Source organism: Gorilla gorilla, chromosome 4 (assembly GCF_029281585.2).
Source record: "Gorilla gorilla gorilla isolate KB3781 chromosome 4, NHGRI_mGorGor1-v2.1_pri, whole genome shotgun sequence".
NCBI classification, from domain to species: Eukaryota; Metazoa; Chordata; class Mammalia; order Primates; family Hominidae; genus Gorilla; species Gorilla gorilla.
Genome location: NC_073228.2, coordinates 185,244,288 through 185,256,844, shown reverse-complemented (window position 1 = coordinate 185,256,844; position 12,557 = coordinate 185,244,288). Strand labels below are relative to the sequence as shown.

Sequence of the window (12,557 nt, the reverse complement as noted above, 5' to 3'; positions counted from 1 at the left end):
ACGCACTGTGGAAAGCCGCAGGGACCTCTGCCCTTGAAAGCAGGGTATTGTCCAAGCTTTCTCCCCATGTGATAGTCTGAAATACGGCCTCGTGGGATGAGAAAGACCTGACCGTCCCCCAGCCCGACACCCGTAATGGGTCTGTGCTGAGGTGGACTAGTCGAAGAGGAAAGCCTCTTGCAGCTGAGATGGAGGAAGGCCACTATCTCCCGCTTGCCCCTGGGAACTGAATGTCTCGGTGTCAAACCCGATTGTACATTCGTTCAACTCTGAGATAGGAGAAAAGCTGCCCTGTGGGCGGGAGGCGAGACATGTTTGCAGTAACACTGCCTTGTTCTTCTTTACTCCACTGAGATGTTTGGGTGGAGAGAAACAAATCTGGCTTACGTGCACGTCCAGTCAGAGTACCTTCCCTTGAACCTAATTATGACATAGATTCTTTTGCTCACATGTCTTCTGCTGACTCTCTCCTTATCATCACCCTGCTCTCCTACTACATTCCTTTCTGCTAAAATAATGAAAATCATAATCAATAAAAACCGAGGGAACTCAGAGGCTGGTGCCGGTGCAGGTCCTTGGTGTGCTGAGCGCCGGTCCCCTGGACCCACTGTTGTATCTTTACACTTGGTCTCTGTGTCTTATTTCTTTTCTCAGTCTCTCGTCCCACCCAACTAGAAATACTCACAGGTGTGGAGGGGCAGTCCACCACTTCATCCACCTTCTGTCATATTGAAAGTAACATCATCTTCTTCCCTCCAGGATCGTGGGAATAATATCCCTGGGGGGTTTCCACTTTCTGCCATGTATGTAGTCATATCACCCCCTCCGCCGTGGAATATCATTAAGGAACATCTCACACGGGGGTGTATACTTCCTCCGATATTGGGAGTGACATCAACCTCTCGGTCTCTGAATATGAGGAAGAAAATCACAGGGCGGGTGTACACCTCGTGCTCTACGATGGGGAGTCATATCTGTCTGTTATGGGGAGTAATATCATCCTCTCCCTTTCAGGATACTAATAACAACTTAACAGGCTGTGTGAACACAGCCTGCGATGCTGAAATTATCATCCTCCTCTCCCCCTCTTCCTCCCCTGGCTCTTAGGATGCCCATCTCAGCGGAGCGAGCCAACCCCCGCGAGGCGGGGACTGAGCCAGCCCGTTCCCCCCATGGCTCTTAGGATCCGTATCGCGAGGGGGGGAGGCACCCCTGGCGAGGCGCGGGCTTAGAGCCAGCCGCTCTTCCCCCCCTGGCTCTTGGGACCCCCATCGCAGGGGGGGAGGCACCCCCCGCGAGGCGGGGACTGAGAGCCAGCCGCTCTTTGCCCCATGGCTCTTAGGACCCCCATCGCAGGGAGGGGAGGCACCCCCCGCAAGGCGGTGAATGAGAGCCAGCCCTTCTTCCTCGCCCAACTCTAAGGATCCCCATCACACGGGGGAGGCACACCCCGCGAGGCGGAGACTGAGAGCCAGTCCCTCTTCCCCCCCTGGCTTATGACCCCCATCGAGGATTCTAAGATCCTTAGGACCGACCTGGAGGGCTGTGGGTATCAGGTGTCCAAGAAGAAAACTCAGATCTGCCGACGACCGCAGGTAGCTTACTTGGGATTTACTATTCGACAGGTGTCCGAAAGCAGCCCGGGATCCGAAAGAAAGCAGGTCATTTGCAATCTTCCGGAGCCTAAGGGCAGAAGGCTGCTGAGAGAATTCCTAGGAGCTGTGGGGTTTTGTAGACTGCGGAGCCCAACTTTGCAGTATTAGCCACGCCTTTCTATGACGTCACAAAGGGGGCGGGGACCGGGAACATTTGGAATGGGGATTCCAACAACAGCAAGTCTTTCATGACTTAAAGGAAAAACTTCTGAAAGCCCCAGCCCAGGGGCTAGCGGATCTCACAAAGCCTTTTCCACTGTATCCGTCAGAGAAAAGATGGCAGCTGGACTTTAAACCCAAACTGTGGGGCCCTGGCTGAGGCCGGTGGCCTACCTCTCTAAACAGCTAGACAGGGTTTCTAAACGATGGCCCCCCTGTGTGAGGGCCTTGGCAGCAACTGCCCTGCTAGTACAAGAAGCAAATCAGCTGACTCTTGGGTAAAACCAGAACATAAACACCCCCCAAGCTGTGGTAACTGAAAGCCAGCCCCTCTTCCCCTCCTGGCTCTTAGGACCCCCATCGCAGGAAGCGGAGGCACTCCGCGCGAGGCGGGGACTGAGAGCCAGCCCCTCTTCCCCCACTGGCCCTTAGGACCCCCATCGCGGGAGGGGAGGCCCCCCCCGTGAGGCGGGGTCTCAGAGCAAGCCCCTCTTCCCCCACTGGCCTTTAGGACCCCCATCGCAGCGGGGGGAGGCACCCCCTGTGAGGTGGGGTCTCAGAGCCAGTCCCTCTTCCCCCACTGGCTCTTAGGACCCCCATCGCAGGGGTGGGAGGCACCCCCCGTGAGGTGGGGTCTCGGAGCCAGCCCCTCTTCCCCCACTGGCTCTTAGGACCCCCATCGCGGGGGGGGAGGCACCCCCCGTGAGGCGGGGTCTCAGAGCCAGCCCCTCTTCCCCCACTGGCCCTTAGGACCCCCATCGCGGGAGGGGAGGCACCCCCCGTGAGGCGGGGTCTCAGAGCCAGCCCCTCTTCCCCTCCTGGCTCTTAGGACCCCCATCGCAGGAAGGGGAGGCACTCCCCGCGAGGCGGGGCTGAGAGCCAGCCCCTCTTCCCCCACTGGCCCTTAGGACCCCCATCGCGGGAGGGGAGGCACCCCCCGTGAGGCGGGGTCTCAGAGCAAGCCCCTCTTCCCCCACTGGCCTTTAGGACCCCCATCGCAGCGGGGGGAGGCACCCCCTGTGAGGTGGGGTCTCAGAGCCAGCCCCTCTTCCCCCACTGGCTCTTAGGACCCCCATCGCAGGGGTGGGAGGCACCCCCCGTGAGGTGGGGTCTCGGAGCCAGCCCCTCTTCCCCCACTGGCTCTTAGGACCCCCATCGCAGGGGGGGGAGGCACCCCCCGTGAGGTGGGGTCTCGGAGCCAGCCCCTCTTACCCCACTGGCTCTTAGGACCCCCATCGCAGGGGGGGGAGGCACCCCCCGTGAGGCGGGGTCTCAGAGCCAGCCCCTCTTCCCCCACTGGCCTTTAGGACCCCCATCGCAGGGGGAGGAGGCACCCCCCGTGAGGTGGGGTCTCAGAGCCAGCCCCTCTTCCCCCACTGGCTCTTAGGACCCCCATCGCAGGGGGGGGAGGCACCCCCCGTGAGGTGGGGTCTCGGAGCCAGCCCCTCTTCCCCCACTGGCCCTTAGGACCCCCATCGCAGGGTGGGAGGCACCCCCCGCGAGGCGGGGTCTCAGAGCCAGCCCCTCTTCCCCCACTGGCCTTTAGGACCTCCATCGCAGGGGGGTGAGGCACCCCCCGTGAGGTGGGGTCTCAGAGCCAGCCCCTCTTCCCCCACTGGCTCTTAGGACCCCCATCGCAGGGGTGGGAGGCACCCCCCGTGAGGCGGGGTCTGGGAGCCAGCCCCTCTTCCCCCACTGGCTCTTAGGACCCCCATCGCGGGGAGGGAGGCACCCCCCGTGAGGCGGGGTCTCAGTGCCAGCCCCTCTTACCCCGCTGGCTCTGAGGATCCTCCGTGGACTCACAGCCTCTTTACCATATTGTGAGTAATATCATCTCCCCCTCTGGAGATTACGAACTCTTTCACAGACGGGTGTACACCCGTCTGTATTGGTGGTAATATCATCGTCTTCCTCCCTGAATATGAAGAACAGTATCACAGGGGTGTTTCTACTCCCTGCGATATCGCGTGTCATATCCTCCTCTCCCACGTTGCAATTAGAAGGAATATCAGTGGGGGCGTGTCCACCTGTAGGGAAAAGAGAGATCAGACTGTCACTGTGTCCATGTAGAAAGGAGAGACATAAGAGACTCCATTTTGAAAAAGACCTGTCCTTTAAACAACTGCTTTGCTGAGATGTTGTTAATTTGTAGCTTTGCCCTAGCCGCTTGGCCCCAGCCACTTTGACCCAACCTGGAGCTCACAAAAACATGTGTTGTATAAAATCAAAGTTTAAGGGATGTAGGGCTGTGCAGGACGTGCCTTGTTAACAAAACGTTTACCAGCAGTATACTTGGTAAAAGTCATCGCCGTTCTCTAGTCTCAATAAACCGGGGGCACAAGGCACTGTGGAAAGCCGCAGGGACCTCTGCCCTTGAAAGCAGGGTATTGTCCAAGCTTTCTCCCCATGTGATAGTCTGAAATACGGCCTCGTGGGATGAGAAAGACCTGACCGTCCCCCAGCCCGACACCCGTAATGGGTCTGTGCTGAGGTGGATTAGTCAAAGAGGAAAGCCTCTTGCAGCTGAGATGGAGGAAGGCCACTATCTCCCGCTTGCCCCTGGGAACTGAATGTCTCGGTGTCAAACCCGATTGTACATTCGTTCAACTCTGAGATAGGAGAAAAGCTGCCCTGTGGGTGGGAGGCGAGACATGTTTGCAGTAACACTGCCTTGTTCTTCTTTACTCCACTGAGATGTTTGGGTGGAGAGAAACAAATCTGGCTTACGTGCACGTCCAGTCAGAGTACCTTCCCTTGAACCTAATTATGACATAGATTCTTTTGCTCACATGTCTTCTGCTGACTCTCTCCTTATCATCACCCTGCTCTCCTACTACATTCCTTTCTGCTAAAATAATGAAAATCATAATCAATAAAAACCGAGGGAACTCAGAGGCTGGTGCCGGTGCAGGTCCTTGGTGTGCTGAGCGCCGGTCCCCTGGACCCACTGTTGTATCTTTACACTTGGTCTCTGTGTCTTATTTCTTTTCTCAGTCTCTCGTCCCACCCAACTAGAAATACTCACAGGTGTGGAGGGGCAGTCCACCACTTCATCCACCTTCTGTCATATTGAAAGTAACATCATCTTCTTCCCTCCAGGATCGTGGGAATAATATCCCTGGGGGGTTTCCACTTTCTGCCATGTATGTAGTCATATCACCCCCTCCGCCGTGGAATATCATTAAGGAACATCTCACACGGGGGTGTATACTTCCTCCGATATTGGGAGTGACATCAACCTCTCGGTCTCTGAATATGAGGAAGAAAATCACAGGGCGGGTGTACACCTCGTGCTCTACGATGGGGAGTCGTATCTGTCTGTTATGGGGAGTAATATCATCCTCTCCCTTTCAGGATACTAATAACAACTTAACAGGCTGTGTGAACACAGCCTGCGATGCTGAAATTATTATCATCCTCTCCCCCTCTTCCTCCCCTGGCTCTTAGGATGCCCATCTCAGCGGAGCGAGCCAACCCCCGCGAGGCGGGGACTGAGCCAGCCCGTTCCCCCCATGGCTCTTAGGATCCGTATCGCGAGGGGGGGAGGCACCCCTGGCGAGGCGCGGGCTTAGAGCCAGCCGCTCTTCCCCCCCTGGCTCTTGGGACCCCCATCGCAGGGGGGGAGGCACCCCCCGCGAGGCGGGGACTGAGAGCCAGCCGCTCTTTGCCCCATGGCTCTTAGGACCCCCATCGCAGGGAGGGGAGGCACCCCCCGCAAGGCGGTGAATGAGAGCCAGCCCTTCTTCCTCGCCCAACTCTAAGGATCCCCATCACACGGGGGAGGCACACCCCGCGAGGCGGAGACTGAGAGCCAGTCCCTCTTCCCCCCCTGGCTTATGACCCCCATCGAGGATTCTAAGATCCTTAGGACCGACCTGGAGGGCTGTGGGTATCAGGTGTCCAAGAAGAAAACTCAGATCTGCCGACGACCGCAGGTAGCTTACTTGGGATTTACTATTCGACAGGTGTCCGAAAGCAGCCCGGGATCCGAAAGAAAGCAGGTCATTTGCAATCTTCCGGAGCCTAAGGGCAGAAGGCTGCTGAGAGAATTCCTAGGAGCTGTGGGGTTTTGTAGACTGCGGAGCCCAACTTTGCAGTATTAGCCACGCCTTTCTATGACGTCACAAAGGGGGCGGGGACCGGGAACATTTGGAATGGGGATTCCAACAACAGCAAGTCTTTCATGACTTAAAGGAAAAACTTCTGAAAGCCCCAGCCCAGGGGCTAGCGGATCTCACAAAGCCTTTTCCACTGTATCCGTCAGAGAAAAGATGGCAGCTGGACTTTAAACCCAAACTGTGGGGCCCTGGCTGAGGCCGGTGGCCTACCTCTCTAAACAGCTAGACAGGGTTTCTAAACGATGGCCCCCCTGTGTGAGGGCCTTGGCAGCAACTGCCCTGCTAGTACAAGAAGCAAATCAGCTGACTCTTGGGTAAAACCAGAACATAAACACCCCCCAAGCTGTGGTAACTGAAAGCCAGCCCCTCTTCCCCTCCTGGCTCTTAGGACCCCCATCGCAGGAAGGGGAGGCACTCCCCGCGAGGCGGGGACTGAGAGCCAGCCCCTCTTCCCCCACTGGCCCTTAGGACCCCCATCGCGGGAGGGGAGGCACCCCCCGTGAGGCGGGGTCTCAGAGCAAGCCCCTCTTCCCCCACTGGCCTTTAGGACCCCCATCGCAGCGGGGGGAGGCACCCCCTGTGAGGTGGGGTCTCAGAGCCAGCCCCTCTTCCCCCACTGGCTCTTAGGACCCCCATCGCAGGGGTGGGAGGCACCCCCCGTGAGGTGGGGTCTCGGAGCCAGCCCCTCTTCCCCCACTGGCTCTTAGGACCCCCATCGCAGGGGGGGGAGGCACCCCCCGTGAGGTGGGGTCTCGGAGCCAGCCCCTCTTCCCCCACTGGCTCTTAGGACCCCCATCGCAGGGGGAGGAGGCACCCCCCGTGAGGTGGGGTCTCAGAGCCAGCCCCTCTTCCCCCACTGGCTCTTAGGACCCCCATCGCAGGGGGGGGAGGCACCCCCCGTGAGGTGGGGTCTCGGAGCCAGCCCCTCTTCCCCCACTGGCTCTTAGGACCCCCATCGCAGGGGGGGGAGGCACCCCCCGTGAGGCGGGGTCTCGGAGCCAGCCCCTCTTCCCCCACTGGCCCTTAGGACCCCCATCGCAGGGGGGGGAGGCACCCCCTGTGAGGTGGGGTCTCAGAGCCAGCCCCTCTTCCCCCACTGGCTCTTAGGACCCCCATCGCAGGGGTGGGAGGCACCCCCCGTGAGGTGGGGTCTGGGAGCCAGCCCCTCTTCCCCCACTGGCTCTTAGGACCCCCATCGCGGGGAGGGAGGCACCCCCCGTGAGGCGGGGTCTCAGAGCCAGCCCCTCTTACCCCGCTGGCTCTGAGGATCCTCCGTGGACTCACAGCCTCTTTACCATATTGTGAGTAATATCATCTCCCCCTCTGGAGATTACGAACTCTTTCACAGACGGGTGTACACCCGTCTGTATTGGTGGTAATATCATCGTCTTCCTCCCTGAATATGAAGAACAGTATCACAGGGGTGTTTCTACTCCCTGCGATATCGCGTGTCATATCCTCCTCTCCCACGTTGCAATTAGAAGGAATATCAGTGGGGGCGTGTCCACCTGTAGGGAAAAGAGAGATCAGACTGTCACTGTGTCCATGTAGAAAGGAGAGACATAAGAGACTCCATTTTGAAAAAGACCTGTCCTTTAAACAACTGCTTTGCTGAGATGTTGTTAATTTGTAGCTTTGCCCTAGCCGCTTGGCCCCAGCCACTTTGACCCAACCTGGAGCTCACAAAAACATGTGTTGTATAAAATCAAAGTTTAAGGGATGTAGGGCTGTGCAGGACGTGCCTTGTTAACAAAACGTTTACCAGCAGTATACTTGGTAAAAGTCATCGCCGTTCTCTAGTCTCAATAAACCGGGGGCACAAGGCACTGTGGAAAGCCGCAGGGACCTCTGCCCTTGAAAGCAGGGTATTGTCCAAGCTTTCTCCCCATGTGATAGTCTGAAATACGGCCTCGTGGGATGAGAAAGACCTGACCGTCCCCCAGCCCGACACCCGTAATGGGTCTGTGCTGAGGTGGATTAGTCAAAGAGGAAAGCCTCTTGCAGCTGAGATGGAGGAAGGCCACTATCTCCCGCTTGCCCCTGGGAACTGAATGTCTCGGTGTCAAACCCGATTGTACATTCGTTCAACTCTGAGATAGGAGAAAAGCTGCCCTGTGGGCGGGAGGCGAGACATGTTTGCAGTAACACTGCCTTGTTCTTCTTTACTCCACTGAGATGTTTGGGTGGAGAGAAACAAATCTGGCTTACGTGCACGTCCAGTCAGAGTACCTTCCCTTGAACCTAATTATGACATAGATTCTTTTGCTCACATGTCTTCTGCTGACTCTCTCCTTATCATCACCCTGCTCTCCTACTACATTCCTTTCTGCTAAAATAATGAAAATCATAATCAATAAAAACCGAGGGAACTCAGAGGCTGGTGCCGGTGCAGGTCCTTGGTGTGCTGAGCGCCGGTCCCCTGGACCCACTGTTGTATCTTTACACTTGGTCTCTGTGTCTTATTTCTTTTCTCAGTCTCTCGTCCCACCCAACTAGAAATACTCACAGGTGTGGAGGGGCAGTCCACCACTTCATCCACCTTCTGTCATATTGAAAGTAACATCATCTTCTTCCCTCCAGGATCGTGGGAATAATATCCCTGGGGGGTTTCCACTTTCTGCCATGTATGTAGTCATATCACCCCCTCCGCCGTGGAATATCATTAAGGAACATCTCACACGGGGGTGTATACTTCCTCCGATATTGGGAGTGACATCAACCTCTCGGTCTCTGAATATGAGGAAGAAAATCACAGGGCGGGTGTACACCTCGTGCTCTACGATGGGGAGTCATATCTGTCTGTTATGGGGAGTAATATCATCCTCTCCCTTTCAGGATACTAATAACAACTTAACAGGCTGTGTGAACACAGCCTGCGATGCTGAAATTATTATCATCCTCTCCCCCTCTTCCTCCCCTGGCTCTTAGGATGCCCATCTCAGCGGAGCGAGCCAACCCCCGCGAGGCGGGGACTGAGCCAGCCCGTTCCCCCCATGGCTCTTAGGATCCGTATCGCGAGGGGGGGAGGCACCCCTGGCGAGGCGCGGGCTTAGAGCCAGCCGCTCTTCCCCCCCTGGCTCTTGGGACCCCCATCGCAGGGGGGGAGGCACCCCCCGCGAGGCGGGGACTGAGAGCCAGCCGCTCTTTGCCCCATGGCTCTTAGGACCCCCATCGCAGGGAGGGGAGGCACCCCCCGCAAGGCGGTGAATGAGAGCCAGCCCTTCTTCCTCGCCCAACTCTAAGGATCCCCATCACACGGGGGAGGCACACCCCGCGAGGCGGAGACTGACAGCCAGTCCCTCTTCCCCCCCTGGCTTATGACCCCCATCGAGGATTCTAAGATCCTTAGGACCGACCTGGAGGGCTGTGGGTATCAGGTGTCCAAGAAGAAAACTCAGATCTGCCGACGACCGCAGGTAGCTTACTTGGGATTTACTATTCGACAGGTGTCCGAAAGCAGCCCGGGATCCGAAAGAAAGCAGGTCATTTGCAATCTTCCGGAGCCTAAGGGCAGAAGGCTGCTGAGAGAATTCCTAGGAGCTGTGGGGTTTTGTAGACTGCGGAGCCCAACTTTGCAGTATTAGCCACGCCTTTCTATGACGTCACAAAGGGGGCGGGGACCGGGAACATTTGGAATGGGGATTCCAACAACAGCAAGTCTTTCATGACTTAAAGGAAAAACTTCTGAAAGCCCCAGCCCAGGGGCTAGCGGATCTCACAAAGCCTTTTCCACTGTATCCGTCAGAGAAAAGATGGCAGCTGGACTTTAAACCCAAACTGTGGGGCCCTGGCTGAGACCGGTGGCCTACCTCTCTAAACAGCTAGACAGGGTTTCTAAACGATGGCCCCCCTGTGTGAGGGCCTTGGCAGCAACTGCCCTGCTAGTACAAGAAGCAAATCAGCTGACTCTTGGGTAAAACCAGAACATAAACAACCCCCAAGCTGTGGTAACTGAAAGCCAGCCCCTCTTCCCCTCCTGGCTCTTAGGACCCCCATCGCAGGGGCAGGAGGCACCCCCAACGAGGCAGGGTCTCAGAGCCAGGCCCGCTTCCCCCCCTGGCTCTTAGGACCCCCACTGCAGCGGGGGGAAGGACCACCCGCGAGGCGGGGACTGAGAGCCAGCCCCTCTTCCCCCCCTGGCTATTAGGACACCTATCGCGGGGGGGAGAGGCACCCCTCGCGAGGTGGGGACTGAGAGCCAGCCCCTCTTCACCCCCTGGCTTTTAGGACCCCCATTGCAGCACGGGGAGGCATCCCCCGTGACGCGGGGACTGAGAACCAGCCCCTCTTCCCCTCCTGGCTCTAAGGACCCCCATCGCAAGGGAGGTAGCCACCCCCCGCGAGGCAGGGAATGAGAGCCTGCCCCTCTTACCCCCCTGGCTCTTAGGATCCCCATCACCTGGGGGGAGGCACCCCCGCGAGGCTGGTATTGAGAGCCAGCCCCTCATCCCCCACTGGCTCTTAGGACCCCCATCCCAGAGGGGGGAGGCACCCCCGCGAGACAGGGACTGACAGCCAGCTCCTTTCCCCCCCTGGCTCTTAGGACCCCCATCGCAGGGGGGGGAGGCACCCCCTGCGAGGCGGGGACTGAGAGGCAGCCCCTCTTCCCCCGTGGCTCTTAGAACCCCCATCGCCGGGACCCCCCTTGATGCGGGGTGTAAGAGCCAGCCCCTCTTCCCCCCCTGGCTCTTAGAACCCCCATCGCAAGAGGGTGAGACACCCCCCGCGATGCGGGGAGTAACTGCCAGCCCCTCTTCCCTCCCTGGTTTTTAGGATCCGCGGTGGACTCACAGCCTGTTTAGGGTATTCGGAATGATATCATCTCCCCCTCTGGAAATTATAAACTATTTCACAGATGGGGGTACACCCTCGGTGTGCAGAGAGTGTACAGCCGTCTGTTTTGGGAGTAATATCATCGTCCTCCTCCCTGAATATTAAGAACAGTATCATAGCTGTGTTTCTACTGCAGGTGTGATTGGGCGTCACATCCTCCTCTCCCACGTGGAAATTAGAACCGATATCAGTGGGGGCGTGCACACCTTCTGTGATATTTAAAGTGACATCATCCTCTTCCCTCCAGGATCATGAGAACAATATCCCTGGGGGGGTGTACACTTTCTGCGATATTGGGAGTAATATCTCCCCCTCCGCCTTGGAATATTATTAAGGACCATCTCACACGGGGCTGTACACTTCCTGCCATATTGGGAGTAATATCGACCTCTCGGCCTCTGAATATTAGGAACAATGTCACAGGGTGGGTGTACACCTCCTGCTCCGTTATGGGGAGTAATATCTATCTATTACGGGGAGTAATATCAACCTCTCCCTTTCAGGATGTTAAAAACAATATCACAGGGTGGGTGATCACACCCTGCGATACTGGAATTATCATCATCCTCTCCCCCTCAGGATACCAGGAACAGTATCACAGAAGAGGTGTACACTCCCTGCGATTTTGGAAGTAATATCCTACGCTTCTTCCGTGAATATTAGGAGCAATATCACCGGGTGGCTGTACATTCATTGCTATGTTGGGAGTCATGTCATACTCTACTCCCTGGATATTAGGATCAGTGTCACAGGGTGAGTGTACACCTACTGAGATATTAAAACTAATATCATGCTCTCCATCCCTGGATATTAGGAACAATATCACGGGTAGGTGTACACCCCCTGCGGTATTAGGAGAAATAATACGATTAATTATTAAGCATCAATCTTAATAATATTGTTAAACATCAGTCTTAATAATTATCAATGGTAATATTAATAGTATAACGTTATTAATCATTAATGATTATTTTAAATGTACGATTGCATGATTAAAATTATCTGTATTAATGTCATTTTTCAATATTAGTTATTAATCTTGTTTTATTACCAACATCACTTATGACTGATTTATGTAACATTGATTAATATCATTTTATTATTAATAGTGATATTGTTATTAATAGTAATTGTTAATATTTTTAATCCGTATTAACTTTTACTATCTCTATTGCAATTATCGATGATTACTATTATTAATATATTTAATATTAATAATTAATATAACTGTTCCCGATATCTGTGGGGACAGGATATTACTCCCGATGTCGCTGAAAGTGTACACCCCTCTATGATGTTTCTCCTAATTGCCAGGGCGTAGAGGATGACATTATTGAAAATATCCCTGCGGGTGTACCTCCGTTCAGTCATCTTGTTCCTAATGTCCTGGGTGGGAGCGGATGATATGACTCCCAATATCGCAGGGGGCGTAGACCTCCCCCGTGATACTGTCCCTAACGTCCAAAAGTGGAGAGGATGATATTTCTTCCAATTTCGCAGGGGGTGTACACCACCCCTATGATATTGATCCTAATATCCAGGGGGCGAGAGGATGATCTTAGACGTCTCACTATTGCAGGAGGTGTACACTCCCTAGGGATATTGTTCCTAATATTCAGGGACGGAGAGGAAGATCTCACTCCCAATATAGCAGGGAGTGGACACCCCTTCTGTGACATTGTTCCTAATAGCCAGCGGGGCAGAGGAAGATATTACCCCCAATATCGCAGGGGATGTGCGCCCCCTCGAGACATTGTTCCTTATATCCTGGGAGGGAGAGGATGATACTGGT

The 12,557-nt window shown here is 55.6% G+C and overlaps 2 pseudogenes; both read right to left on the bottom strand.

The window, feature by feature from the left end:
- LOC115934648 (putative uncharacterized protein FLJ45355) overlaps positions 1 to 12,557 on the bottom strand; it is a 40,552-nt pseudogene that overhangs the window by 27,597 nt on the left and 398 nt on the right.
- On the bottom strand, positions 2,765 to 3,562 carry LOC134758621 (putative uncharacterized protein FLJ45355; annotated as a pseudogene).